Consider the following 26,616-nt stretch of genomic DNA (forward strand, 5'->3'; position numbering starts at 1 on the left):
ATTTATGACTCGAATATTCTGCGAGAACACGGAGATATAACATGGCTGAGCAGATGCCGAAGAGACTGAAACTGTTTGAATTCTTGTGGTGCCCTTTGGCCTGATGTGTTTGGGCTGTTTGAGTGTGTGTGTGACTGTAATGGGATAAAAATGTCAGTGTGAGCTTCTGGATAAACCTTCGCTTGGGCTCCTTTCCTGTTCGCGACTGTCTAAAGTTAAAGGGGCAATGGGGAGGGTTTGGGGTTTGGCTCTGCTGGGTGACTTGTAGCCCAGCAGGAGGTGTTTGACTCTAACACCACGACGGCACCGGTGCGAACCTGAGCGTTCACATTGGGCATGCACCAGCAAATCTGCAGTGCCACAGCGAGTCTGGTGTCACCTCCCGAGCGGAGGAGCTCAGTGTCTGATTTATTCAGTGCATGCACTGAGCTCTGGCTTTTGAGAAGAAGGAGTTTCATACAGCTCCTGTTTTGACTCTCTTTTCTTTCTCATCACCTGCAGGACCACCTGCACCTCTGCCCTCCAGTCTCCTCCTTCCCCGCTCCGAGAGCGCTGCTGGCCACAGTGTCCCACTTCTTTCCAAATTACAGGGCTCGATTTGCAGAGCAGCTAGGTCTCTTGCTTGCTGCCTTAAAGTTCTTCTCCAGTGCCAAGGATTTGCTGGGTTGTCCACTGCTCCTGCAGCCTTGGCACTGGGGAGTGCAGTGTGGACACCATGTTCTCCAATTTACCCTCTCATCGATGCCTTGCAGCCCCGACACCGCTGATCTCTAGGATAAGCCCGACAGCAAGGAAGTGTTGTTTTACTGATGACCGAAGTAATGAAGTGGTTATAAATACTTATATCAGAGAGAACTGCTGCTGAACAACATGACAGCCCTGCTTTTTACTTTAAAGGAGACAGGCTGGAAACTTAGTTGTAAACAAGGAAATTATTGCCAAGACTTCATCCGTAGCGCTTTTCATATACCAGTCTGGGCAAACAGGGAGATTTGTCACTGTCACCAGGGGTGGGAGGCTGCGGTTGGAGCATTTCTCTCAGGCTGTGACACATGGGAAAACTGGGAGATGCCTTGTCTCCCTCGTGAGTCCCACACCAACATGGTGACTGCGACAGCCAGCAAACTGGGGCTGGGGGACTGCATGGACGCCCAGAGCAGTGGCATTCACACCGGTACTGAAATACCAACCACAGCATCCCAAAGCACAAGGTCATCCGTCAACATCCACAGACAAGCAACAGTCTGAACAGCTGGGGGGGGTCTCCACTCAAGCTCCCACCGCTGTTCACAGGGAAGCATCTACCCTTCGACAGAAAAATGTGCAATGTTTCCCTGGTTCCTCCCCGGCAGGTAAAGGCTCAGCAGCATGCCTGGGTGAAAGGGCTGTTTGTTACAAGCACACATGTTTCATATGGAAATGTGACTTTAAATCAAGGCCCTTTCATTACACTTCTCAAATGAAGAAAAGATGCCTTCTTCTGGGGATTTATTGGTGGGCAACAGAATAACGAAGAATAGTGTGTGTGTCACGGGGCAGAAAGGAGAGGCACTTCATGAACCAGGAGCTGGGGTAAATAAAAGAAGTCCCTTCCAGGCAAGGAGCTTGAACAAGAGGGCAGAAAGCGGGTCTTCCTTCCCCCTAATTGATTTGCCGGTGCTTTTGTTTCTACCCTGCTTATCTGACAGGCAGTGACTGGCAGATGCACGTACTCCGGAGCATCCCACGAGAGATTGCAGAGAGCGAGAGCTCCACCTCAGAGCCCTCGCCCTGTGATGTTGTGATGCTTCTGTTATGGGAGCTGCAGGCTTCTGTTTTGGATAAATAGACTTAAAACCGTGAGCACTGAACGTGCCAGCAAGGGGCTCAGGAGCAAGCATCCCACCCATGGGGGGAACCACAAATACAGTTTCACAGGCTGAGCAATGTGGTCCTTAGGGCAGAAAGCAACATGCAGGGGCAGAAAAAATTACAGATGGGGCTCAGGGTTTTTTATTTTTATCAGAAAATCTGAAATTCATACGAACAAGACATCATCATCACTCTGACACTATTCTATTGAGCTGGCATTAATGATAGATCTGGAAATGCATTGTATGTTCTTGAACAATGACAAATGCACTGTGGAAATTAACTGAAATACTGAAAGCAAAATAATAGCTGAAAAATATCCTGCTTTTCGGCTTTTGGTAGCAGAAAGCATGAACTACGCTGCTTATGCAAATCTCTAGTCAGTTGCAGGCTAAAAGAATTAATCAGAATGCAAAGTAGTGTAATTCTGTCCTAATTCTAGGAGAAAGTATCAAACACATGTTTAAATGTCATTCTCCAGCCATTAATTACCTCCACTTAGCGAAGCCCTCACAATAAGCTGTACGATGAGGTGTCACTCACTCGCTTGCCAAGATGCTGCGTCCCACGGGCCAGCAGCCGCCGGCAGGTGCTGGCCACAGCCCTGGGCAGCTCTTTAGTTACACAGGGGCCATTTGGCAGCCCTGTCTGCTGGAGCATCTGTGCTAAGGTCTTCCTTGGACATGTAAATAAATATAAAGGAATTTAATGATGAAGTCTGCTCTAAGGTGTGGAGGGAAAGGCTTTAGCCTCTTCTCTGGCCCATCACTGCACTGCTGGTGGTGGCATCTCCTGCCCGGAGAGCAGCTCTGCAGGTTGTCTCCATTTCTCCAGCCATGGTTCAGTGCAGCAAAGAGGAGACAAACTGCAGCTTGGACTCAGCTGGGGAATTGAACCTGCTTTTTGCTTGCAAAACCCAACGATATAGCAATGCTGGGGAATAGGCTAAATTCAGTTGATCTTCTCCAGGATTTGCAGATTTTCAGGGTGCTGCTGGTGTCCTGCGTGTGGCATGTGGAAGGAACTGGGAGGGGGCAGAAGCAGCCACAGCCACAGCCAGTTCTAGGGGTTTGCCCAGAGCTGTGATATCTCCCATCCTCCAACCTGTTTGAACACTCCTTGGGAGGAGACTGAATTGCTGGCTGGGGCTTGGGAGGACCGAGTGTCTGTCACGGAGCCAGCGGGGCTGGTGGGGAGTCCATAAACACCTCTCTCTGCTTATTTGAAAGTAAATTACCCTGCGAAAAAGAGATTGCCCAGAGTGGCTTTCACGCTCTCCCGGCTGATTTGCTATGCTTTAGGAGTGAAACGCTCTCCGGTCTTGAAACTGAGCTTTTGATAACTACCAAAAATCTGTGAAGCATTTGTTCAAGAACAGGTCAGCCTACTGAGCAGTGCCGGGGCTGAATGCATTTGAAGAAGAATGGAAAGGATCAGATCACGCCTTGCCTCAAAAGTTATTTTTAAATGGCTATTTCAGCACGGTAAAGGGTTAGGGAACATGTGTTCTCCACTGTCAGAAGGCACTGTATTTGCCAATATATTTAGTGAACAGCAGCAGGAGATAAAATTACCAGTGTTTGCTCTAGAATAGTAAACGCCATCCCTAATGGTCATAGAAGGATTTTTCCTGCTCTCTAGTTAGCCAGGATTGATGTTATTAAATACACCACATTCAAAGCATTTATAGATTCTCAAAATTCCACTACATTTTTTACTCAGCTAAATTAGAGCCTTGCGTTGCATAAAAGAGATCTGACCCATATTGATTACAAAAAAGGAGGTAAGGTTTTATTAGAAGGATGAATGGGCTTTTTGTTAGTTTGCTTCACTCTGGCAAACAGAGGAATTAAATTATTCCATTCCTACGGCACTTACCCAGCTCAGCAGGTGGATTTGTACTCCCCCATCAGTGTGCTGGGAGGTTATTTGGCAGTTTAGCAGAGATACAAACACTATAGCTCGCATCTCGAAGTGGATGTAAATTGCCATTGTTGCACTGAAATCTGGCTTCTCCTTCACAGTCAAGGGGGCTGTAGGGTCCATGCTTTGCAGAACATTCGCTGGAGGTCACCCAGGCTTTCTTTTGGTGCTGGGGTAGTTTCAGAACCCTTCTCAGAGGTCATGTAGAGATGGTGGGGGCAGTTCATGGCTCCACATTTCTGCCTGCCGGTGTTGGTTAATGGGCTTGTGCATGCAGGAGTGAGGACCATCTCCCTCCCTCCCCAGAGCCCCCATGGCTGAGATGGGGGTCTCATCCAATGCAGTTCTAACACTGAAAATGACCGCGACTTTACAAAACACAGTGGTACACATCCATAATGGTGGGATTCTTACGACCTGCCTGGTGAGGGATGAAATCGCCCCTTAAGCACAAGACACCGCAGTGGTGAAGCGCCTCACACTTCAATCGACCCGGCTCATCCCCCTGGCCACCCAGACATGGAGGGACAAGTGGGGGCAAAAGAGTACAGGGTACCTGGGACGGCTTTGGGGCTAACACTACGTATTTTCATTAATTAATTTATTCATTCATTGGGTGAAATAAGTAGAGTCCTGTGAGCAGGTCGTGACACCCCTGGGTGCCAGTAGAAGAGCTTTTCAGTCCTCCATCAGGTCCTACATCTGAGGCTGCTGGGATCACTGTGTATCTATCTGGGGCAGTTCCCAGCAAAGACCGGGGAGTCACTGTTGCTGGTCCCAGTGAGCACCACCCCATGCTTCCTGGCACCCATGTGGCTGCCCAGGCTCTTGGAAGCACAGGTTTCTCACTGGTTTGCGGTTCCTTTATTAGGTAGGGAGAAGGGGAATGGTGGCAAGATGGGGGATGATGGAGGAATGGCCTAGGGCAGAGAGGACACAAATAGCTTCAGGTGGTCCTACCCACAACCTGGCACCTTGCGCCAACAGAGCACTGAGTGTATTTCTCATTTTTATCTGTCTCATTTGGCACAACCTCTGATCCCTAAATTGCAATTTCCATCAGGCAGCTGTGATTTCTAAATGAATTAGAGCCTGACCCATGACACTAATGGTGTTACAATCCCATCTGCGTGTGCTAAAGCTGACCTCAAAAGTCATCCATGGTATAACGCCACTCTGAAAACTTTTCTACCCCCATCTAAAGCAACTGCTTGTAAAGAAAGGTGGAAATTAAAAAAATTGTGGGATCCAAAGGTCTGAGCCTAACTCAGCTTTCTCTAGGCATCCATAAGAGGGAGCTCAACCGTGGTCACATCAGGACCATGAATGTGACTCCCCTGTCCCCCTTTCCTTGCAGTAGCCAGAAGCAGCTTCGTACTTGCCATGGCAGCTGCAGTGAGGTTGGAGATACAGATAAAGCAACCACCAGCCTGACACGTCCTGAACAGGAACTGAGAAATAAAACTGACTCTGCTATGTAGTGTATTTAACAGAATAATTACGCAAGAGAAAGTTGACATTTCCTCCAGAAAGTCTTTAACGTGCACAAGAAAGTCCAAGGGAAAGGTTGTGTCTCTCCCTGCACTGAAGAAAAAGAAGAAAGCACAGACATCTACAACCCGCTGCAACACCCTGGCTCTGGGGTAGGAGCACAGCCTCCCATGGCATGGCCCAGCACCAGCCCCTGCCACATCCCTGGGCTCCCGTGCAGGAGAGCAGGGGTCCCTGAGACCCCTCTGCTGGAGGGTGCTGCCCGTGGGGCTCTTTCCACCCAGATCCGCCAACATGCCGCTGGTGCAGCCTGTTCAAAGACAAGCTGGCCTTGTGGCAAGTATTGCCAGGGGCTCTTCCAACACCTACTGTTTTTTGCCTGTGCACACAAAAGAGAAAGAAAGAAAGAAAGAAAGCAAGAAAGCAAGTAAGAAAGCAAGAAAGAAAGTAAGAAAGAAAGCAAGAAAGAAAGAAAGAAAGAAAAGAAAGAAAAGAAAGAAAAGAAAGAAAAGAAAGAAAGAGCCCAGGGCAGTGGTTGAGGCACCATCCCTGGAGGTATTTAAAAGACAGGTAGACTTAGAGATATGGTTTGGTGATGGTTTTTGTCAGAGTTAGGTTGATGGTTGGGCTAGATGATTTGAAAGGTCCCTTCCAACCTAGGCGATCCTATGATTCTACGTCTGATACTGCTCTGCAAGGAGAAATTTTCCTAGGGCGAATCTCCATAGCCCATGGACCACATGCCAAGGCTTTAAACCACCTCCCTGAGCCTGCAGCTCGTAGCGCTGCTAGCACTGGTGCAGGTGTGGGAAGGATTGGACTGTCGGTCTGAGATAGGGGTAATACAACAGGCTCTGCAGAGAGAGCAGCCACGAGGCTCAAAAGAAGGCTTAGGTTAATGAAGATGTTGCTATTTAAAGTTGGCAGTGAAGACAATCCCTGGCAGGGGATTTATTCAAACTGGGTCAAGCTAAGATTGGGGTGAGGCACACCAGGTACTTTGCTTTTTCCTCGGCCAGCTGAGGGGCATCTTCAGCATGCACTGGGGTGACCTCAGCCCCAGCCACCAGCGTCCTGCCCGCTCCCATCCACCCACCGACACCGTCCCCTTCTTGCCCAAAGCCACACCTTGGTTAAACAGCTCCTGCAACTGGGAATTCATGCCGTTAAAATAAAAACATTATCCTCCAGCTTGGTGCAGCCAAAGAAAATGCCTTTGCTGCCTTGAGGCCCCCCAGGAGAGGTGTCAAGCACCTACACTGTGTCAGGTGCAGGCAGCGCAGGCAGCGCAGGCAGCAGGGACCCTCAGTCTCCGACCCAGCACAGGGCTTCCGCAGCAAGAGATGCCCATCCTGCCTTATACCAGGGCCAGCAGCACTGCCTGGGGTTCAAAATCATAACCAGTTATAACACCTAGAGTAGAATAGAATAGAATAGAATAGAACAGAACAGAACAGAATAGAATCAAATCGTAGAATCTTCATGGTTGGAAAGGACCTTTGAGATCATCGAGTCCAACCATACACACACAAAAAACAAAACCAAAAAACCTCAAACAAACTACAGTCTCTGTCACTAGAGCATGCCCTGAAGTGCCAAATCTAGACGTTTCTTAAATACCTCCAGGGATGGTGACTCAACCACCTCCCTGGGCAGGCTGTTCCAGTGCCTGACCACTCTTTCAGTAAAGTAATTCCTCCTAATATCCAATCTAAACCTCCCCTGCTGCAGCTTCAGACCATTTCCTCTGGTCCTGTCATTATTCACCTGGGAGAAGAGGCCAACACCCACCTCTCTACAGCCTCCTTTCAGGTAGTTGTAGAGGGCAATGAGGTCTCCCCTCAGCCTCCTCTTCTCCAAGCTAAACATGCCCAGCTCCCTCAGCCTCTCCTCATATGACCTGGTCTCCAGACCCCTCACCAGCCTGGTAGCTCTCCTCTGGACACGCTCCAGCACTTCAATGTCCCTCTGGTACAGAGGGGCCCAGAACTGAACACAGTACTCGAGGTGAGGCCTCACCAGTGCCGAGTACAGAGGCACCATCACTTCCCTGCTCTTGCTGGCCACGCTATTCCTGATACAAGCCAGAAGGCTGTTGGCTGTCTTGGCCACCTGGGCACACTGCTGGCTCCTGTCAAGCTGGCCGTCCACCAGCACCCCCAGGTCCTTTTCTGCTGGGCAGCTTTCCAGACACTCTTCCCCAGGCCTGTAGCGTTGCTTGGGGTTGTTGTGACCAAAATGCAGAATAGAATAGAATAGAATAGAATAGAATAGAATAGAATAGAATAGAATAGAATAGACCCAGTCATGACACTTAAAAAAATTATAAGAATTACAGAGATGTAGGGGTCAGGTCAAGACCCAGGCTATGCACAGGGATCTGAACTCCCAGTTGGGCTTTCCATGAAAAGCAACAAACTGTTAATAGTGATTAGGAAAACTTATTTCCTGCTCAGAGGAGGCAGCCAGTCAGTGGCAGGGATCATTTTAAAATCTCTTAAGTCTTTGCTGTAACTCACCAACAGCTCAGTAAGCCTCTCTCCACAGGAGGATCACCTTGGAGGGAGGTTTAAGGAGAGGGCTGTTGAGGTGCTGGGGGAAGGGACCCCTCTTCCCTGCCTACCCCTCAGCAGCAGCTTAACCTGAGGTTGATGCTGACGCTCAGCGGGTGTCCTTCCTCCCGCTCCAAAGAGCTGAACCTCCCACCTGCAAACAAAACCCCAGGGCAGCATGGACTTGGGTGGTAAAGAAAGAGCTCTTTTTTCTTGCCCAGACTTACCTTATAAAACTAAAATACTGTAAAATCTATAAAATACTTAATAGATTATAAAAGTTCACTCACTAAGTCCAGGTGGTGTTGCCAAACCCTTCCCAGGGATGAAAACACCATTTGCCCCAGGAGAGCAGCAAGGACAGCAATTGCAAACCACACGATTGACCTTTGCGGTGGGAGATCCCCAAGACCCCCCTGCTCATGGGTGAGATACTGCTGTGATCCTCTGGGAATGTGGCACACAGAGTGTAATGACAAACAAGCAGGCTGATGCTAATTTGTATTTGAACAGGCTCCTGAGCAGGTTTGACTCGAGGGACAGGAGAATGGAGGAAGGGACTTCGTGGTGTATAGCACCTTCTCCTCGTGGTGTATAGCAGCGTGGGTACAGCTCACCAGCCCACGTCCTTGGGTGTTGTCTGGCGGCTCAGCGTGGGATCAGTCCCCTTTTCTCTGTAGATCTAGAAATGCCTGTATTATCTCATGCCCCTGGGCTGCCATCCCCTGTCTCCTAGAGATTTACAGGAGACAAGCGGGATGTCACAGAACAGATCCAGGTGACAAGGCATGAGGGGCTGAGTTTTTAAGACATACGAGTTCCCTTAGAGATACCTGCCTGCAGCATTAGAGACACTAACACCATTAGAAGGGGAGCTCAAAGAAAGTTTAATTATGCATTTATGTTTTTTTTTAAACTGTGTTACTAGGCCACTGGGGAATCCTCACTAGACTCGATAGCCATGATGATCCCTCAGGCTTTCTGTGCAGAGAGTTTGTGAAATACCTCCCATTCCTCGTCTATTCCTAATTCCCCTGGCAGAACCCATCTATGATTTAATGTTGCCAGGTAATGCACAGCACCTATGCTAAGGACTAGAGAGGTGACTAAATCAATTTGCAAACTGAAAGAGCTGTCCTGGGTCTCAGCCCAAACATTGAGGAATTCTAGAGGTAAGTGCAAGGTTGAACAGAAGCTTAAATGTAGGACAAGCAGAAAATCAAAGAAAAGCAATCTGAAATCGGAGCAGGGGAAGAGACAAGGAGCTCAGCAATGACTTTGCTGTGATGGGTGTCCAGCAAAGTCACCACTCCACTGACTTCCCTGGAGCCCTTCAATCTTGGCCGTAGGAAGCCCTTCCCCCTCACCGTCCCACCAAGCCTGGACACCAGCCATGCTTTCCTCCTTGCTTGGCAGCAGGGTGGTTTAATTTTACACTTAGGAGTCAGATACAGACTAGCAGCTTCTGGCTGAGTGTTTCCCCACCAAGCTGAGCCGAGCAGCTGCTTCAAAGCAGTAGGAAGCAGCGTGGGTGGGTGCCTGAGGTACAGTTGTCATCAGATGACATGGCTAATAATAAGAAGAGTCCTCCCTTCTGATTCCCCCGGTGGCTTTTGGTTCTCCTGGACCTCCCACCCATGTCTGATGGAAATGGCAGCTGCCACTCGGCGTGCCACACAGCACACCAGGCACCGCCGCTTGCCTGCCCCGAGCCAGGACCAGGGGCTGCAGCTTATGTGCTGCTGCTTCTTTGGCAAGTGGGTTCATGAGCCCACACAGTGGTTCCAGCGGGACGAGAAGACAAAAACAAGCGAGAGAAGCAGTCTGTGATATTGCATGGCCAAACGGTTATGAGGCTGAAGGAAATTCAATTTGAAGTCCCTGTGATACCTATACCAGAGCAAGTTTTGAAGCCCAGGGTTGAGGTGAAGGTCTTGCTGCCCATCCAGCACAGTATCTCTGCTCACCAGCAGCAGGGACCCAGGCAGATGCCTGCCACTTCCCCAGTCAGACCCTTCATCCCTGGCATAAAAAAAGCCAGCTGCATGGAAAATCCGAAAGCTCATTTCCCCAAAACGTGACCAGCACTCATTTACGGACAGGCAAGGGAGGAGACATGCTCTCCAGTGCTCCTGTTGAAGCCGTACCCCCTGGTGAAGAAATCCACACAAGGTTTTCCTTCTCTCAAGGGAACTCCTTCATCACCGCATTGCAGAAGCAGGGTCCCTCCTGCCCACCTTCTTCCCTGGGTCCTGTACACCTCCCATCCCTTCCTGCCAAGGAGCAGGTCCTGCTCCAGCCTGCTGATGGTGGATGCGCTCCCTCCCGCTGGGCAGAGGTTAGGGATGCTGAGGGGACCCTGTCCCAAGCGCTGCACCTGAGTGTCCCACCAAGAGAGCTGTGGGTGTGAGGGTCATGCGTGAAAGTGGCTGCAGCTGCAAGACTAGGGAGTAAGACAAACTGCCATGGAGAAAACACATGACAGGAAGCAGGAGAACATGCAGCCAGCCAGTCTGTTGCAAGAAGGAGTGAGGGTTGCTGTGACTGGAGCTGATGTCCAGGTCTGTTGTTGCCTCTGAAGTCGTTTGGGGTGACCCTGTCCTCCCCCAGGCCCCGTGGGAAACAGGCTGTGACCTGCCGATGCCCAGTTGGGAGGAGCATTGCATCTCACTCCGTCTCTGATTCACCAGCTTCTGAGCCAAAATATCACCACCACCACACCACACACTCCTCCTCCCAGCCCCACCAGCATCTACACTCTACTGCAACGTTGTGGATATGGGTGTCGGATGGGAGCGCTGGGCCTGGCTCAGGGCCCGTGTAAAATGCAGGGCCAAGGTCTACTCCCCGTTTTTGGGAAGGAGAGGAGAACCTGGGAGAAGCCGGATGGGCTTCCAGCAGCACCGATACGGCGCAGGGGCAGAACGGCCACACGTGTGTGCTCGCTTCTTCCTCCCCTGTTTGCGTTTCGCCACAGTCTATATTTGGAGATAACCAATGAAATGTTAAAAATAAAACATGCTTCAAAGGACAGCTTTAAGCTATATAAAGCAATCTTTACATTAGTATTAGACTATGTTCTTTCTCCTTTGTGTGTCATTTTCCAAAAAGTACAATATGAGACTGTAGCAATATTATATAGCAATGTATTCAAAGTTCACGTGGCTGTTAGCACCAAGGGATGCCCAAAAATTCAGGGTCAGCTTCTACTAACTTCAGATTGGAAGCGTGATTCATTCCAGAAATAAATCTCCATTACAAGACAAAACCCACCAAAACCTGCTGCGTGTCTGTTTACCTGGAGCCATAGAACGCGTGTGGGCCAGCACAGCGATGGGAACTCCTCTGCCATAAGATGGCAAAGTAGCAACAAAATCTCTCTGTATGTATATTAAAAATAAATTGACAGTCCAACAGAAGCCATACACCCTGTCTGGTTTTATCAAGTTCCATTGTCTACAGAAACATTCCCTTAAAAGAGGCAAAACATACATTTCTGGGTTATATTTTAGAATGTCAAAGAAGAAATCCCTCCTACAGTCACCAGTCTCGCCTGCAGGATAAAAACGGGAGGGTGATTTTAAGGCATGAAATCCCATACTAAAACCAAAGCCAAACCCAGTATCTAAATGATCAGATATTTGACGCATTTTGTTATTTTAATGTTACGTAAACAGAAACTGTTCTAAACTTTCATGAATAAATCAGAAATACTCAAAATATTTCAAAAATGGAAGCTTTTTATTAATCTTTGCTTTTTAAGTTCTTGTATCTATTTTTTTCCCTCCTGAATTTTTAAGAAGTTATAGAAGACAGAAGGACCTAACACCTTAGATATGGTCCCAAAGGCACTGAGATATCTTTAACGTCAGTTTTTAAGCCAAATGCGACTGACAGTGTGTGAGAGCAGCTATACTGGGTCAGAGCAGAGGTCCCTCCAAGCCACCATCCAGTCTCCAGAGTAACCAGAAGCAGATGCTGAGGCTAAAAGTAAAAAGTCCAGATAATCAGCGAGCCCTGTGTCCCCTGGGACAGCCCTCCAGCTCCCAGCAACCAGTGGATCTGTTTTTCTGAGCCCTGGATTACATTTGGTCCGTTGTGTCAAATGGCCATCTGCAAACCTTTCCTGCACGCATTTCCCTGAATCCCTGCTAAAGGCAGTATCAGCTGGTCTCTGGAACACCCTGTGGCACTGGAATCTTTGGCTAAAATGAGGGTATGAAAGAAAAGCATTTTTGTTTGGTTTTGACTTGCTGCCCATGAAAATGTGACTCGAGTTTCAAGAGCGAGTGATCCCTTCCTATCCACTTTTCTCATGCAGTTTACAGGAGGATCATGTAGCATCGTATGATCCCCCCGTTGTCCCATTTCCAAGCTGATGAGCTGGGATCAGCTCAGTACCTGCTCACAGAGATGTCATTTCATGCCCCCAACACTAGTACTTCTGACTCCACATATGCCTGATACAAAGTCCTTTGTGGAACACAGGGTTCTATGCATATTTAATGTGAAGGCAAGTCCCTGCACCCCATCCCCAGCCATCTCATCCAGACCCAGGTAGCTGCACTACCAGGCATCACAGGATAAGCTGGGTTATGGAACTAATCAAAGTAATTAAGCCATTTACATGATTAACGTGCCTTTTGGTAACTGTGATTTCTTCTCTTTCATGTAGAGCATTTAAGGAGCACTGCAGGACTCCAAAGAGAGATAAGGTCTGAGCTGTGGCGCTCAGACCACTACTGAAATCTCAGGACCAGGGCTTGCGAGTGCTGGGGTTATGTCCACTGCTCAGTCACGGGACCATGGCAATGATGTCTCAGAGGAGCTGGGCTTGCTACTTCAGTCCAAGGATGTCACCTTCCCTGGCAGCACTGAAAGGAGGGGCTGCTCAGACTCTGGGGAAAGACGTGTTTTAGAATACTCATTGTGAAAAATGGAGCAGACCGCTCCACACAGCTCTGTCCAGGGGTTCACGTGGACCTCCAGAGTGGTAGCACAGTGTGACAGCTGCTGCTTTGAGTGGGCTTGTGGTGGCCAAGAGATGACCCAGATGTAATATACTATTGAGCTATGCAGACATAAACGAATGAAGTATTTTAAAAAGTTTTTGAAATGACGGTTTACAGTACCATGTTCTTAGAGGCACTTCAGTCAAGCATCCAACACTTGGCCATTTATTAATACATAGTATTAGTATTAACAAACATTAAGTTTTAGAAGGGTGAATTTTTAAAAGAACACTATTGTGTCCATCTAGTCATGCTTTTTGTTTATTTCCACAGCTAAAGTACTTTAGAAAGTGGTTTGCAAAAAGCAAAGCTCCTTTAATCAATTGCGAAAGCCGCAAGACTTGTCCTTTTAACAAGTCCCAACGCTCTTATGGCCCCTGTTATGCAAGGCTGGGGGAAGCCATAGGTGAACAAGGGAGGTGGAAGAGGGCTGATCACAGATCCCATCTGGTTTGGGGGCTGCAGTCGCACAGCCCCACCGTGTGACGCAGGACACGCTATGGTCGATGACAACAGAGGAGAAGAGGGGCAGCTGCCTTGCGGCTTGTGTACGCACCCCTCTCCTTCCCACTGCGTCTGCGCTGAGCTGGTACGACTGGAGTGGTAAGCAGCCAAAATCTGAAGTGAAGTCTTTCTGAGCCAGAGGATGCTGCCTTGCAGAGCAGGCTGCTGCAGGGCTGGAGGGAAGCAATGGGGAGTTCTCAAAATTTATCTGTGGAGGAGTGCTTTTTGATAGCTCTTTGCTGTCCCCATTGGTTTTAACGCTGTGCTTAGGACAACTAACCACAGCTCTAAGTAACCTACTGGCACAAAAGCTCAGATCATATGGTCCAACATTTGCCCTTAAATATAAAAAAGACATAGGAAAGCAATCCCAAAAAAGGGCTGGTCAACACAACAGGGAGCTGTCCTCTCCACATCCCAACCACTTTCCTGTCCTAGGCTGATTAGAGGTGTCGGAGTGAAAGGGGTTGCTCAGAAAGGGATGTTTCAGGGATGAGAAAGAAGAATTTTGGACGTCTGCAAAGAGATTCTTCCAGCACAAGAAGCACATAAGTGCTAGTAACAAAATTGAACATGTGAACGACGGTGGGAGAGAGGGTGGGAGGTGATCCTGCTGGGGCAGGCACTGGTGTTTTGACAGTAAATAAGAGATAATGCCTGGGAGAGGGATGGAATATCACTGTAAGAGAGGAGGGAAACTGATGGTGGGGTGGATAGAGAGAGCTGGCATGTTCAAAAGAGAGATCTAAGAAAACAAGCTTCATAGCAGGATCTGGGCGGATGTTGGTAGAGCAATAACCTTGCAGTAATCAAGACATTTGAAAATCTGGATAACAATTTTAGGAGAGAGAATAGACAGGCAGAAATGTGGTGAAGTTGCACCTAAAGAATCAGCAAGACATGGGCATCACCTGGATGTGAGGACCTACAGAGACAGCCAACCTGAGGATGATGTCCTGCGCCCTGCAAGTGCACATTCTGATTTACCAATAACTGACTTACTGGGCTAGCTTGGTCCTATCCACGCGGGATTAGTTGTTCTCCAGTAGTAACTGCAAGGCAAGACAGCACCCTGCTCTCCTCAGTCTATATGTAAGTTCCACACAGACATGGTCTTCTCTGCAAGGGCAGGCAAGGGAGCACAGGAGATTCAACAAATGAATCTCAGCAATCTTAGTCAGATAGTTGCACAGGGAAAGAGGGGACTAAAAGAAGGGTAAAACGGTCCAGAGCAGGGCAGAAATCCCTTTACAGGTAAGACTTCCTCCCCTTCTGTCTTCCAAATTCAGATGATGCAAGATGCAGCCAGACAGACGCAACGGACATAAATCTGTTTGTGAAGGCAAAGGAGTGATACAGCGCTGGACTGATGCTGGTTTTACACAGAAACACTCAGTGGCACATTTGGTACTCGTAACAGGAGCCACCTGCTTTCAATCCTGCAGAAGAACTATTGCTTTGCTTTGTGTTAGCTGTTCTCATGTATACAAACATTCGAGTGGTTTTCTAGAAGATGAAAAAGCCTTCCTCCCTTCCATGTAGTTTCAGGACTATTTTTGTTTCAAAGGAGCCAGATAAAATGTAGTAAAACCAAAGAGTCTAAGTCATTTTAGTGACTACATCAGTGGACAAGGGAAGAGCTACAGATGTCATCTATCTGGACTTCTGTAAGGCCTTTGGCAGAATTCCCCACCACATCCTTCTCCTTCTCTCTAAACTGGAGAACTATGGATTTGATGGATGGACCATCCAGTGGATGAGGAACTAGTTGGGTGGTCACATCCAGAGGGTAGTGGTTAATGGCTCAATGTCCAGACAGAGATCAGTGACAAGTGGTGTCTGTCCCCTGTCCCTCAGGGGTCTTTACTGGGACCAGTACTGTTTAATATCTTCATCAATGACATAGACAGTGGGATCGAGTGCACCCTCTGCAAGTTTGCAGATAACACCAAGCTGAGTGGGGCAGCTGACACACCTGAGGGATGGGATGCCATCCAGAGGGACCTGGACAAGCTCAAGAACTGGGCCCATGTGAAGTTTATGTGGTTCAACAAGGCCAAATGCATGGTCTTGCACCTGGGTTGGGGCAACCCCAGTATCAATACAGGCTGGGGGATGAAGGGATTGAGAGCAGGCCTGCTGAGAAGGACTTGGGGGCACTGGTGGATGAAAAGCTGGACATGAGCTGACAATGTGCACTCACAGCCCAGAAGGCCAACTGTATCCTGGCTGCATCAAAAGAAGTAACCTGGCTTCTGTTGTCAAGGACAACAAAAAAAGGTTCTATAAATATATTAGCAATGAAAAGAGGACTAGGGATAATTTCTGTCCTCTAGTAGATGGGGCCAGTAACATAGTGACCAAGGATGAGGAAAAGGCTGAGGTACTTAATGCCGTCTTTGCCTCAGTCTTCAGCAGTAGGACCAGTTGTTCCCTGAGTACCCAGACCCTTGAGCTAGAAGACAGGGATGGGGAGCAGAATGAAGCCCCTCTAATCCAAAGGGAAATGGTGAGGGACCTGCTTCAGCACCTGGAGGTGCACAAATCTATGGGGCCAGATGGGATCCACCCAAGGGTAGTGAAGGAGCTGGCGGAAGTGCTCTCCAGGCCATTTTGCATCATTTATGAGCAGTCCTGGACAACCGGGGAGGTCCCAGCTGACTGGAGGTTGGCAAATGTGACACCCATCCACAAGAAGGGCCAGAAGGAGGATCCAGGGAACTACAGGCCAGTCAGTCTGACCTCGGTGCCTGGGAAGGTCATGGAACAGATCCTCCTCAGTGCCATTACACGGCACATGCAGGAGAACAGGGTGATCAGGCCCAGTCAGCATGGGTTTGTGAAGGGCAGGTCATGCCTATCAAACCTGATCTCCTTCTATGATAAGGTGACCCACTTAGTGGATGAGGGAAAAGCTGTGGATGTCATCTACCTGGATTTTTGCAAAGCTTTTGACACTGTTTCCCACAGCATTCTCCTGGAGAAACTGGCTGCTCATGGCCTGGACAGGTGTACTCTTCGCTGGGTAAAAAACTGGCTGGATGGCCGTGCCCAGAGAGTGATGGTAAATGGAGCTAAATCCAGTTGGTGTCCGGTCACAAGTGGTGTCCCCCAGGGCTCGGTGCTGGGGCCGGTTCTCTTTAATATCTTTATCAATGATCTGGATGAGGGGATCAAATGCACCCTCAGTAAGTTCGCAGATGACACTAAACTGGGCGGGCATGTTGATCTGCTTGAGGGTAGGGTGGGTCTGCAGAGGGCCCTGGACAGGTTGGACTGATGGGCTGAGACCAATGGTACGAGGTTCAACAAGGCCAAGTGCCGGGTCCTGCACTTGGGTCACAACAACCCCATGCAGCGCTACAGGATTGGGGTGGAGTGGCTTGAAAGCTGCCCGGCAGAAAAGGACCTGGGGTGTTGGTGGACAGCCGGCTGAATATGAGCCAGCAGTGTGCCCAGGCGGCCAAGAAGGCCAACAGCATCCTAGCCTGTATCAGGAATAGTGTGGTAAACCAGACTAGGGAAGTGATCATCCCCCTGTATTCGGCACTGGTGAGGCCTCACCTCGAGTACTGCGTTCAGTTCCCACCTCGAGTACTGCGTTCAGTTCCCACCTCAAGTACTGCGTTCAGTTCTGGGCCCCTCACTACAAGAAGGACATTGAAGTGTTGGAGCGTGTCCAGAGAAGGGCTACAAAGCTGGTGAGGGGTCTGGAGGACAAACCTTATGAAGAATGACTGAGGGAGCTGGGGTTGTTTAGCTTGGAGAAGAGGAGGCTGAGGGGAGACCTCATTGCCCTCTACAACTACCTGAAAGGAGGTTGTAGGGAGATGGGGGCTGACCTCTTCTCCCTGGTGACAAGTGACAGGACGAGAGGAAACGGGTTCAAGTTACGTCAGGGGAGGTTTAGATTGGATATTAGGAAACATTTTTTCACTGAAAGGGTTATTAAACATTGGAATAGGCTGCCCAGGGAGGTGGTGGATTCACCATCCCTGGAGGTGTTTAAAAAAAGGGTAGATGGGGCACTTAGGGACATGGTTTAGAAGTGGTTTTTGTCAGGGTAGGTTAATGGTTGGACTTGATGATCTTAAAGGTCCCTTCCAACCTCAGCAATTCTATGATTCTATGATTCTCTATGATTCTAAGTGTGGCCAGCAGGTTGAGGGAGGTGACTCTGCCCCCTTACTGAGCTCTGGTGAGACCCCACCTGGAGTACTGCATCCAGCTCTGGAGCCCTCACCACAGGAAGGACATGGACCTGTTGGAGCAGGTCCAGAGGAGGGCCACAAAAATGATCAGAGGGATGGAACATCTCTCCTATGAAGAAAGGCTGAGAGAGTTGGTGTTAATCAGCCTGGAGAAGAGAAGACTCCAGGGACACATTATTGTGGCCTTTCAATACTTAAAGGGGGCACATAAGAAAGATGGGGACAGGCTTTTCAGCAGGGTCTGTTGCGATAGGACAAGGGCTGATGGTTTTAAAATAAAAGAGAGTTGATTTAAACTAGATCTAAGGAAGAAATTTTTTACAGTGAGGGTGGTGAAACACGAGAACAGGTCACCTAGAGAGGTGGTGGATGCCCCATCCCTGGAAACTTTCAAGATCAGGTTGGACGGGGCTCTGAGCAACCTGATCTAGTTGAAGATGTCCCTGCTCATTGCAGGGGAGGTTGGATCAGGTGACCTTTACAGGTCCTTTCCAACTCAAACTATTCTATGATTCTGTGATTATGTGATTTGGAGCACAAGCATCTTTTGTCATGGCTTCAATGGCTTATTTGTGTACTGATGTACACAGCCCTCAGCTCCCTGGGTTGTTGTTTCCACATACTAGCCACATACTGATGGGCAGACCCTGGAGAGCTGTGTTGTGCTCCTCTTCCCAGAGTCGTTAAGCTGAAAAACCTTGAATGCCTAGTGTAGCAGGCACAAGTCATTCAGAGCAACAACTTAAACACTTCAGTCCCACTTGTGAAAAGCCAAATGTAGTACGCTGTTCCCACAAAAGCTCCTCAGAAAAGCGGAGTAGCATATGATCCAAAATAATTAACCTAGTAAGCAGAAATTCTTAAACTTCCCCTCAAAACCTGGTTTGCAAGACTTATCCCTCAAAACCAGACAATCTGCAGTGTGTTTTCCTAGCTGCTGCCTGCCATCCTGATGCATTACAACTTGTGTTTTCTGTGAGGTTTGCATGATCATTCTAGAAAAATATCAATTTATAGCACAACATGCAAGGAATGATGAAAAAATTAATCACTCGGCAGAGCTCAAATTGATAGGAATTTTGGCTGATGCATTTCAGCTGAGGATATTTTAGTACATCTGACCTTCCCATAGCATTGTTCATCAACGTCTTCATCTATTCATCCCTCATTTCTGCATTTCGGTAACTTAATAGGATACACAGAAATGTCTGTAAGACATATATTAATACCAAATAGTGACAAATGTCTTTAGAAGAATTAAGTACTGCAGGACTGTTGCAACATATTTTTGGAGTGATGCTGTACTTTGCATACATTGCTGTGATTGCTTCCTGAATACATCCTACATTTCAAAAGAATTCTGCATTTCCAGACCTATTCTAGCCAAGACCTGGGAACCCACTTGGATGGGCACAGTGATAAGGGGTTCTCCAATCCCCTACACAGGGGGAGCACATACAGGTTGCGGAAATGCAACTGGTTTTTAATTGCATCTTTTTCAAACCTCTGTAACTGTTCCAGTGCCCCCAGTCACATCCATTGCCCCTGCCACACGCGTACACACACCTTGCCAGCCACCTCCATCCTATCCAATGATAAATGGTAAAGAAAATACTTGTCTTTACTGGAGTATTTTGTTTCTGGTCTTACATAGATATTTTAAAAGTGCTCCCACACACAGTCCAATATTTTATCAGCACTGTTTTATCTGGCACAGGAAATTCAGAGAAATGTCTTGGAGGCATCATGGAACCACCATAACTGAAGTTGGAAGAATGTTATTATTGAGCAGAAAACCCTCTCGTATCATTTCACATGCCTAACTCAGCTTGAATATTCACAAGCAACTTCCCTTTACCAAGTTATCATGCATTTTATCAATCTTCACCATAACTGCACAGTTATCTACATTTTGAAGAACTAGCTGGGTGTCACAGCATATTTTCAACTATTTATACATATTCATGAGACTCCTCCTGAAGGCCCACAATTAGGCTGGAGTTGTATTTTGCTCTGCAGCTGACATCCAATCTCTCTGACAGGTTGCCCAAGTACATTTGATATCATTAACGCTGCCCAAAATTCTCATTATGAAGTGCCAGAGTGAGATGTTCAGGAGAATGGCAGGTCTTGTCTGTTTGGGCTGCAAATTCCCATTCAGGCTGTTACAGGCTGAATGTTTCTTTTTTCTGGAGGGAAAATAAACCCAAGCTGGTCTTGCCATTTTGACAAAAACAAGACCATGAAAAAACTGGTGTTCAGCATCAGAATTTCTGGTAATTTGTCCTGTAAGGCTCTCACCCCTCCTGCCCTTCTGGCTGGATGTGTGGCCCATCTGGAGATGCCAACACCAACCCCATCAGCTCTAGGCTGCATCCCACCCATGCAGAACTGCAAACTTGTCCTTCCAGAAAAAAACACGCTTGCATATCCTTAGGAAAATCTGCAAGGTCTTAACAACTAAAGCTTTACCAAGAGCCTGTCCTAGCTGGGTGCATGCCTGCCACTGACTGCTCCTGTCCCAGCCAGACACAGATGTTGGTGACCTCTCTGGGAGCACTTCCACCTGCCCTGAGGAAACCAGGCACACTGGGAACAGCTAAGCCCCTTTGGGCCGGAGGCAAGCCCTGAAACTGAGAGCAGGGAGTCTCCTTGCCATGAGTTTTCAATGACCCCATTGCTCCTGGAGGAGAGACCTGCGTGGCTGCAGTTGAGGAGGAGTGAGTGCCAGGGCTGCTGGGCGAGGGTCAGGTGGAGGGAGGGCACCCATGGGGTGGCAGAAGAGTGGATTGACCCATTCACAGCAGGGGGTGAAAGGAGATCATGCACCACCTGCATGCAGGAAAGTGGCTGGAGGTGGGGATAGCAAAGGAGGTGAGCAGGCTAGTTGGGGAAGCCTGGAGGTCAGAAAGGGGTGGAAGGTGAGACAGATCGAGGAGGAAGGACTGCCATGGGGCAAGCCAGGCTTGGATGCAAGAGTGGGGTGAGGTGGGTGGGAGAGCATGGACGTGGTCTGAGACATACTCCAGATCCCATAGTAGCTGGCTTTGACTGGGGTCAAGAGAGCAAAGGAGCAAACGGTGTGAGCGGAGGAATGCAGCATCCCAAGAATAACAAAGGGCAAGCAAGAATCCTATCAAAAGCCATTTCTACTGACAAAGAATTGAAATAATCATCTGAATATATAGTGCAAGAGAAGGAGACACAGGAATAAAAGCTCCTGAAATACGACTCTTCTTTGCACCCAGGTGAGACTACCACATTTTGCAGTTCATGTTGATGACAAAGATGGCTCCAGCAGCTTCTGTTCGTTGATCTTTCAATGAGGAGAGACTGATGGAGTGTCAAAACATGTCCCAGCCTAATGGCAGAGGTCATCCTGCCTGCTAGCACCCAGAAGAGGTCAACAGAAGCGTTTAAAAGTCTCATGAAATTCAGCCCTGAAAGTCTACCAGTGCTTTGGAGAAGGACACTGTGTCCTTGAGAATCTCCTTGAATGGCAATAATTGTAGCGGTCCTTTTGCTCAGGACCACAGCAAAGGCACACACACCGTGGACATATTGGGCTGTAGGGCTAAGTGGTCTCTATCATTTTCCTGCAGACTTCCATTGTGTATCAGAAGGACCAGCTTCTAAGAGACTCACACTAGAGAGAAAAGAGACCACTGCTTTTCCTTGTGTTGGTAACAGAAAATTTTCCCTGCCAGGCATAAGTGTCACTGATGATGCCCACAACTCCTTAATCTGCCTTGCCAAGAGATAAGGAGAAGATACTGTTTGAGATAACAAGAAATGGAGTACTGTAAGCATCACTGCAGATGTACCAAGCAAACTTAATGGAGGGAGGGTGACAGGAAGATGTCAAATGCCCTGACACAGGCAGAAGGTCTGAGCTCGCAGCCAGCCAGGCAGAGCTCCCCACTAGCCCCCATGCTGCCTGCTCCCCACAGGAGATCCCCCAGTGATTCAGGATTTCAGCTGTAGGCAGGATTCAAATCCCAGACTTTCATAGCACACCCGTGGGAGCCCCCAGTGCGGGAGAAGCTCCTGCCAAAGCTAGCCCTTTCCTGGTCACCAAAGCCAGGTGGTCATGAGGCCCAAGCCCCCCCAAACCCAGGCTTGAATAGCTCTGATGCCAGTGGAGATTTTTTGGGCTGACAGGCTTCACCACATGCAGCCTGCTGTGCATGGAAAAGCTGCACAGCTGTACACATCGATGGCAACCAGGCTCCCCATCATTTTTACCCTTGAGTCCTGCTTTCTTTCTGCAGTGCCAGTTCAAAACCGAGCGTTAGAATTTCTGAACATGAAGAAGAATTCAAAATGCTTATTTTTCAAAAGTGCTTTCTGAGAACCCAATGCAATTCCTTCATGCTTGGCATATTGAGACCCAGCTACAGTTTGTTCAACTGTATTTAGTTGTTGAAATAGAGTTATTTGATAAAGTAATATGAACATATGGCTCAGTTAATTCCTCCCGGAGCTTGTGCTTTCTGCTGATGAGAGAAGGGGTGGCGTTACTTCCTCTGAGTTATCTCAGGTCTCATTTGATTGCCCAGTCCCCGGCTATTCCTCTGAATGATCTATGTGCCTTGCAGCTCCACCCGATGCAGTGCAGTGTTGTGTGTCCAGTTTGTCACTGGGCTGTTTGCTTCCTTTCCCATTAGCTTATTCACCAAGACATTTATAAAACGTCAGACCTCCTTTCATGATGCCTCTCCCACAGTCACTCACTATTCCTCATCTTTGCTGATGGTTTAAAGCCTGTTTACATTTCCCATAGCCTAAATAATTTCCTAGGGGTTACAGCTTTCTTTAAGCAATGGTAGGAAAGATATTATTAATCATGTCGGTGGCAATCAAAATTCCAGTCAGGGAAAGTGAAATGTAATTACTCATTTTCGTCAGGCAAGCTGCCGCCCTGCACCTGAGTTTATTAACCGGCCGGTATATCTGATCTGGGGATGGAAACGAAATGCTACCAGATGTCAAAGGGGAGAAAGAGAAAATGTGCCCAGCTGGCCCACAACTTCCTAAAACCCTTCCCAGTCTCTGCTCAGCCCTTCAGAGCTAATTTAACACATGCCGTCCCGAAGGGCAGTGTGAGACGCAGGCTGCTTGTGCAGCAGGACAAATATTTTTAACAATTAAACACCTTTTTTCCTGGCCTCAGAAGTGGCCGGCAGTGCTGTGTGGCTCGCCAGGCAAGGTCAAGCCCCCGGCGCAGGCAGAGCAGAGGGGGCGGCAGAGCCTGACCTGCCGTACCCCAGGGCACTTTGGAAACTGTGCGTGCAGCCCTGCATTTACCATCCTTATCCACCGTGGTTTGGAAATTAAAAAGAAACAGGAGGCAAAAAAGTAAGGATAAAAACCTGGCCTTTTAGGTCAGTATTTTACCTCAGGTACATGGTTAGCCCTTTTTTTTTTTTTTTCTTTTTAAAAGAGCTAAATCTGGCTCCTGATAAATATTCATAATTTCTTCACTACTAGAAATGTTCCTGAGGCTCAAACTGTGCATTTTATTAGCTGAAGCTGTTAGCCTTAGCGTGGTTCATAACCATAACTAGGCTAATGGAGCATGTAGCTAAAATAGTTATTGCTCTCTCTTGGAACTGGAAAGGCCATTTCGGAAGTGTAAATGGCTTTGGATTTATCAGGAAAGGCTTCTCGGAGCTTTTCCCCTTGCCGGGATAATGGCAGGAGCTGGCTGCAGAAGGAGGACTTTCCCCGTCTGCGCAAAGGTATCTTAATGTCAGAATCCAGACCAGTGAAAAAGAGCAAAGACAAAAATTGACAGGTAAATACCTTTAAGATGACTAGCACACTTTTATGAACTCAAGGGAAAAAAAATGAGAATATTTAAAATAATGAGCTAGAAGTCAAGGGCTGCTTAGCGAGACAGAGGCACTCTTGGAGGCTCAGATGTTCAGTCACACAGCCGCTACCTCATCTGAATGACAGTGAGGATATTTGGATTTCCTTATTTTATTTTGTTAGTGCTATTATGATTTAGTGACCCAGTGAAATTCATTTATCCGAGGCCTTTGGTTATCACGGGTTCACAGAGCACTTTTCTTCATTAGAAATGAAAACTATCGACCAGTCAAACAATACCGGAGATAAAGAGTGTATATGACCAAAAAATTAAGCACAGAAAAAAATCAGTAGCAGAAGCCTTCCTCCTTGACGTTATCGAAACCCTGGGTGCTAAGATTTTGTTTAGTACCACAATGGGCTAATTATATATGGCTTTGGTAGTGCATACATTATTCACATTATCGGACACAGAACGAGAATTAAAAAAAACACTGCTAAATTAATTTCCTTCCCAAGATGAAATGAGCAGTTGCTCAGGAGACCAGGTGATACAGAGAATCACCAGAGCTTTGAAAAAAGGAGGAAACAATACAGCAGCAGGGAAGCGGCAAAATCAAACAGGTCCAAGTATTCATCAGCTACCTTAATTGAAGTAAGAAACCAAAGAGCCGCGAGAGCAGACACGCAGAGCATTGCACAGGCCTCGCGGACGTCTATTTAACACTGGAAGAGCAGTCCCTGGTAGGGAAGGGTTCCTCTGGGCACGACCTGGTTAAGTCCATCACGTACGTCTCACCAGGGCAGGGGCTGGTGCTGGTGTTTAAGAGAGGAAATGAGGAGACGAGCAGGCAGTAGCTGGGGGAATCTGTGTTGGTTTTGAGCTGCCCATTCCCTACATTCCCTCGTGCTGCCGCCCATGGCAAGCCAAGCGGAGGTGATCGCCTCCATCCCCCAGGATGTGTCCCATCCCACCAGGCTGATGTCCATCCCTCAGCATGTTCCTGGGGTGGGTAAACCTCACTGCTGGGAGACCAGCCTGATTGCTCAGGGACAGTGTCTCTTAGCAAACCCATAAGAGTCAAAAGCATTGGGTTTTAAGTCGATGGTGGCAAGGCAAGAAAAGTCCTCATTCTTTCCCACCTTGTGTCCAGCTGCAGGTCCAGCTACCAGGAAAAAGTAAAAATCTCTTTGTGCTTACAGGATGTGTCAAGGGAGCTGCTTTTCTTTGGATGGGGGAAGCTGTTCACATCAGACTCAAAATGAGCAGCAAACTTCAGCCTTGACCCTGCAGAGCAGCCCTTTACCAACACACCTCCCTGAAGTGAGAATACACCTGAGAACAAAGCTGTGGCCCTTTGCAAGCACGAGTATGTCCTTACTCTGTGTGCTCCTCCTGGAGCCCCTCTGCCACCTCTTGCCCTCTTTTTTGACCACAAATTGTTTGGAGACAAGAAGCATTGTTTAACCTGATGCCCACGTGGTTCCTTGTGGTATCAATCTCAACCACGGAGAGGCTGGGGAACCTCCACCCCCAAGCCAGGGAGCCCACGATTTCCTTTCGTACGCACTATGGCTATGTTTTTTGTATTCTATATTTTACATTATTCCTGGATGTTGCTGGGTAGGTAACGCAAAATCCTGTTGAACCCTCAGAACGGGACAAGTTCCCAGCCACTGCCTGTGCTCTCTCGGGTACCCCAGACGGGAATCCCATTTCCAGAGCCCTCCTGCTCAGCACCCGCACAAAGGCAAAGCTCGCGAGAAGCTGGCTCGGCGGGAGTGCCAGAGCCTTCTGGGGGAGCAGGACCTGCTCTTTTGTCTGTCAAGCAAACTGAGAACAAAGGAGGTGAAGGATGAGGCCAACATTTGCAATTAGAAAATGGGAGGAAGGAAAGGATCAGCTTTCCCATCATATTGATTTCCCAAGGGCATCACGAGCTGCACTAATTTTCTCCTAGATTTTTGGCTTCTCTCTGCCGCTTTCAATCTGCAGCTTAGGCCCTGTGCTTCACAGAAATAGGAGGAAACAAGCCACAAGCAAGGAAGCAGAGGGAACGGTATTAAAAAACTGCATGTTTCCTTGCCTTGAAGGCACTTCTAAGCATTTCTACATGTGTATCCACACCTAAATTTTTTTCTGTGCCCTGCCTCCCTCCTCCTCTCTCAGGCATTTATTTCTGTGGAGAAAGCTGACAGCTTTTAAAGGAAGAGCTAATTGGCTCAGACACAAGTGGATGCTGCGTGAAGGGCACTCATCTCTGCTGTATCAGATCAAAACACTTCTGCTATCTGTTGCATAATACACAAAATTGGCCATAAAAGAAAGACGAGATCACGAACAACTCAAGCTCTTGCCACAGTCGCAAAGACTAAATATTTAACTGTTTTGCTGCTTATGCGAGAGGTGAGCACAAGCCCCAGCCCTGCTCGCCTGAGAAGCGATGCACCGAGCTGTGCTGCTGCCACCAGATGACGAGTGGCACAGAGACCTGCCCAGCTGCCACCCGTGGCTCGGGGTAACCCACCTTGCACCCCAGCCTGGAAGCAAATGAGGGATCCACTTTTATGAGGAAAAAAACATAGAGTCATAGAATCATTTTTGTTAGAAGAGACCTTTAAGACCAGGCTTTAAGTGTTACTGAAATACATTTTTGAACGCCACCCACACAGCCTTGATTTTTTTTTTTTTTTGTAAGTCTTCAAGTAAGAGCCATAGCAAACTACAAACTGAGTTTAAATTTTTTAAGGCCTCTTCCCTCATGTCCTGAAGTATTGTGGGCACTTTACTGAGCTGTTATTTCCTTCAAAATGCATTTCAAATCTTCTTTAAGTGAGTAAAAGCCATCTCCTAAATGTACCATTGAACTCCACAAAAAACCTGCACTTTTCTGTTAAAAAAACATCCTCAGCTATTGTAGCTGGAGAGTTTGGGTGAGAAAACCCAGGTCCCAGCTGGCCTTTGGCTTAAGCCTGCAGCCCTGCCCCTAGCCCTCCGCTGCTCTGCAAACACAGGGGCCTGCATTCACTGCCCACGTAACGCCACTGAAGTCAGATAAATCAGCTCGGCTTCTTCTAAAAAGAGCGTAACACTATTTTTCAAATTCCTAATTCCAAGAGAAAGAAAAGAAAAAAAAATAACGTATTGGACTCCAGACACGACCTACAACCGAGTTTCACTTTGTCTGGAAACAATAAAAATTCACATGCAAAGCATAAGGAGGACACAAAGGGCCCTGTCAAGCCCTAAGCACTTGC

General features: G+C 48.0%; 1 long non-coding RNA gene across 1 annotated transcript in view; it reads right to left on the reverse strand.

Annotated features, from left to right (window-relative positions):
* Window positions 1-26,616, reverse strand: part of LOC134510813 (uncharacterized) — a 37,615-nt gene that overhangs the window by 1,147 nt on the left and 9,852 nt on the right. The gene's annotated exons all lie outside the window — the stretch shown is intronic.

This window comes from Chroicocephalus ridibundus, chromosome 2 (genome assembly GCF_963924245.1).
Source record: "Chroicocephalus ridibundus chromosome 2, bChrRid1.1, whole genome shotgun sequence".
Lineage (NCBI taxonomy): Eukaryota > Metazoa > Chordata > Aves > Charadriiformes > Laridae > Chroicocephalus > Chroicocephalus ridibundus.